General features: G+C 47.5%; 1 long non-coding RNA gene across 1 annotated transcript; it reads right to left on the bottom strand.

The window, feature by feature from the left end:
• Positions 1–499: 499 nt before the first annotated feature.
• On the bottom strand, positions 500–3,800 carry LOC146019444 (uncharacterized). The gene is made up of 3 exons (XR_014450545.1): positions 3,476–3,800; positions 2,145–2,444; positions 500–722 (listed from the first exon to the last, which is right to left on the bottom strand). It is a non-coding gene; the product is annotated as an uncharacterized LOC146019444 (long non-coding RNA).
• Positions 3,801–4,591: the final 791 nt, after the last annotated feature.

Below are 4,591 nucleotides of genomic sequence, written 5' to 3' on the forward strand. Positions count from 1 at the left end.
CTGATCGGTGCGGATATTCCCGAATTCTTACGGTGCGGGCCGCACGCCACGCTGTGCGGCAGCGTGCGGGCATCGTCCGTAGAAACGCCCACGTGTCCTCCGCATTCGGACGGACTCACTCTTTAAGAACAGGGCGTGTGTACGGACGACATACAAACCATGCGTGTGCGGGGGAAACACTCCGATTCTGCACGGTTTGACCGCGTATGCACGGCCTTCCCGCGTCAGAACGGACGCGAACCGGCCACTACGCACAGATGCGGTGTACTTACGCAAACAACAAGACTACTGTTATCTGAGTTCCCAAATAGATCACATGACACACTTATGCAATTATCAAACCACTTTGAGAACAGATTGTTGCTCCTGGTCATCTGTTATTTAGCTAATTGATCCTTAAACACTTACAAGCACTATACATTAACCCTAACATTCCCTATGTGGATAAAAATGTTATCTACCCTTTTGCTGTGTACATATCTAAACATCCACATGTTTGTGTTTTAAATGCTTTTTATACTTTTAATGTTAAATACTAAAATAACACACAGACAACTTCTTAAACAACGGCAAACTTTTATTCAAACAAATAAAACAAATGGACCACCATCACTCGTCCAGCAGCAGGACACAGAGGTCCTCCACATGAGCGGTCATCCGCCTCAGGTCCTCCCTTAAGCTCATGAGAGCCCCTCTTACTCCCTGGGGTGGCTCCTGGTAATCTGTGTGCATGAGAAAGGGGGTACAACATTAATTATGCTACTCACGTACACCTTGTACAGTCAATCCTAAGTACCTACACCACAGGTCTTCAACCTGTGGCCCTCCAGATGTTGTGGAACTACATGTCCCAGCATGCCCTGAGGTTTTTTGGCATGCTCTTATAGGAAAAAATGTGGCAATGCATGTTGGAACATGTAGTTTCACAACATCTGGAGGGCCAAAGGTTGAAGACCCATGACCTACACCATGAGAAATCATACATACAAAAAAAGCCTTATCCACTCTTGTATGTTATGTCATCAAATATATGATCATGATGCTGCCACCACACACAGGGCAGCCGAGAGGAATGCCGGGCCCCGGTAAAATTTTGGGGGTGTGGCCTAAGTGTGTGTGGTGTGGGCACCTCCCACACTTAGGCCACACCCCCAAAATGTTTAGAGGTGGGTAAAAGAAAACTCTAAAACCTGTAATCTCAGACGCAGCACACACCTACAGTATGTGCTGTGCTGACAGCAGGCTCAGCATGACCTCTCACGCTGTCAGTGAGACACTCATGCTGAGCCTGCTGTCAGAACAGCACATGCTGTAGAAGTGTGTGCTACTGGTGATACCCGGGAGGGACGGAGGGGGAAGGGAGGGGTCGAACCAGGGCCCCTGCGGGGCCCCTTCAGCAAGCCTGGGCCCGGGTAATTAGTACCTGCTCCCCCCCTCTCTCGGCTCCCCTGACCACACACACACACTTGTGTGACATATACATTTCACAATCTATATATCAAAAACAGAACCACACTTGAGGATCACTCACACTTCTCCTGGCCAAAGACTCCTCACTCAACTCAAAACATACACCCACTACAACATGCCACATTGACCCATACATATATACCTGCATGTTACTGCTTAATAGCTAAACTGCATGATAGATATATCGAATAGATAGAATAGATACCACAGGAAAATGCTAGGCTACTCCCTCTTCCCATTACTTCATGATTCCTTGTCACATTTGCCACATAGGTGAAAGTGCAGCACTAATCCGCTTCCATACACCAAACAATTTCTAAGGTCAATCCATCATACATAATACCTTACAAAAATACATGACAACAACACGGGCACACTGGCTAGAGGGGGGCCCATGCAAACTGCCCACATGGGACTCCAGTATAAATCAGGCCTGCCCATATTCCATTGATGTTTTATTGTTGCTTCTATACAAAGAGCATCCATAAATTAAGACTCATCACCTACATGAGCATCCAGATTGCACGTTTGCAGCATGGGCCTATAAGACCAAAGTGTGTCTGTTGTTTTCCATTTTTTGGGACTACTCTTTACTATATTATAGGAAAATTGAATCAGCTGTGCGACATAACAACCTGTACCTAACTCAGTAATGAAGCATTATGTCTACTTACCCCTGCCAGGCAGCTCCACCAGGTCCTCATCCTCCACATTGGGAGGTGGTGGCACATCGTCCAGGGGTAGGGGCACCTCCTCCTCCTCCACTTCGACCTCCTGGCCGACCTCCTGTGCCTCCTCCGTGTCCTCCTCTGTCACGTAACTGTGGGCCTGTGACTCCTCCTCAATGGCCACCTCCTGTCTGGCCTCCTCAATGGGCACCTCCTGGGAGTCCTCCTCATTGCCCACCTCCTGTCTGGCCTCCGCACTGCCCACCTCCTGGGCCTCCTGACGGGCCTGTCTGGCTCTCTCCCGCGCTGTGGGTTAAACAAACAAAATGGGTGAGTGTCATTTCACATTTAAATTACTCTAACAAGTACATATCATAACCACATTATATATGTGTTATATATCACACATATAGTATATGGCTTTTCTATGTCATAAACACCCAATTGACCTCATGTAATATTAATATTAAATAATGTTAAAATGCAAACACTCACTGGCCTAGATGCACTAGCCTTCAAAAGTGATACAATGTAGAGTGATAAACACGCAGCCAATCAGATCCTTCCTGTCATGTCACAGACTGTAGTTGTAAAATGCCAGGTAGGAGCTGATTGGCTGCCTGTTTGTTACTCTCCATTTTAACACTTTTGAAGCAGACCGAATCCTGGCCACTGTAATTTATAGGTATTTGGCGAAAATACTTACAGCGTTGCAGACGCCGCCTCAGAGCCTGCAGACGATCCGGCTCCCGCCTCCGCAGGTCGGACCATCGCCTCTCCAGTTGGGCGATGGTCCTCCGCACATGAGTGCGGGCGAATATGCGGCGCCGGGCCGCAACATATGCCCGGCGCTTATCCCTATTGGAGATGAAGGGGCCTGCCTGCCCCAGTCTCCGCTCCATCACTCCCACCAGCGCCAGTAGCTCCGCAGTGGAGAAGGGTTCTGCACGCTGGTAGGCAGCCATTTTAGGAGTGGCACTAATCAAACAATCATGTGCTGTCATTGGTTGGTTAGAGTGATATTTGGTATTAGCTTTATTGTTCATTTTTACACTAACAGCGTGTATGCGCCCGAACATACGGCTAACCCATTGCATCGCACCCCCATCCTAAACACACAGTCTAAACTAAGATGTAAACACATTATATATAATCTATAACATTCACCAAACATGGATATAAGCACCAGGTGAAATAGTCTGCAGCACTAGACACTTACACCTAACTCAACAAGGTACTAAACAGCTATTTTATAATGAAAGCTATGCAACAGAAACATAGCAAATAGTGGCAGACCTTTTCCCAAAATTACGCCATGGTGCCATGTGTACACTTACCTTCTACTGGGCCATACTACAGAGGTGGAATGAAAAGTAGCTAGCATCCAGCCTGAATTTGGAGTGCTTTCACATGTGATTTGGATGCTAGCACTGATTACTTGTGGCTAAGTGGTGGACTGGATTGACATATGGAATGGGTAGTGTCAGTTGTACTACATAGCAAACAAGTGCACAGTACAGAAGTACATTCAAATATACATGTCATGTCTGACCTCAGTTGTATTTGGTCATTGGTGTTGGAATCTGCATTTAGCTAATAAATCAGACTTACTGAGTTTGCCAGGTTTTTTGTAAATATTTTTCAACACCAAGGGGCGGCCCGTATGCGCCGCACGGTTGACGCTGGCGTACGGAACGCAGGTTGCAGCTGATTAACGCCAATTACAGAAATAGTATTTAAAGTAGTCCTAGAAAGGCAAACACTTGTTGCAAACATGCCAGGCTCAGAGTCAGAGGAAGACCAGGTGGTGCAGAATCTGTTGTCCCGCATGGAGGCCAACACCACCTATGTCCCCCTCAACCCAGAGGACCCAGATGGCCCATCAACATCAGGCCAATCAGCAGCTGGGCCATCCTCAGCTTCAGCAGAATCATTGGGAACACAGCAGGTGGCTTCCCAACAGAGTAGCCAGCCCAGCACTTCAGGTACAGCAACCGGTGGCCGTGGCCGTGGCAGTGCCAGTGCCCGTGCCCGTGGCCGCAGTGGGGCAACACGGGAACCAACAACACGAAACATGGCATATGAACCGCGGGAGCTTGACGTCCTGGTGACCCGGGCACGTGATTTAATTGAGTGTCCAGCGGTGAAGTTGACACACACAAGGAGATGGAAGATCTGGGAGGAGATAACGGCGGAGATTAATGCAGTGGCTCCACAAGTTCGTCAGACGGAGCATGTTAAGAAGAGGCAAGTACATGTGTGTTACATTAGAGTATTACAAGTCCAGTAATGTTTACATTCAATATTAGATGGAGTTGGGCAATGGGTGTTCACGTTGCTTGGAGGCACAGACATGTTGGCCATGACATTGAATTGATAGTTATTGGAGGGTGACTGTTTTTGTATCTTCTAAGGGTTGGTATGAAAAATGAATATAATGTAAGTTTGGTGTC

This window comes from Crinia signifera, chromosome 7, assembly GCF_055691185.1.
Source record: "Crinia signifera chromosome 7, ASM5569118v1, whole genome shotgun sequence".
Lineage (NCBI taxonomy): Eukaryota > Metazoa > Chordata > Amphibia > Anura > Myobatrachidae > Crinia > Crinia signifera.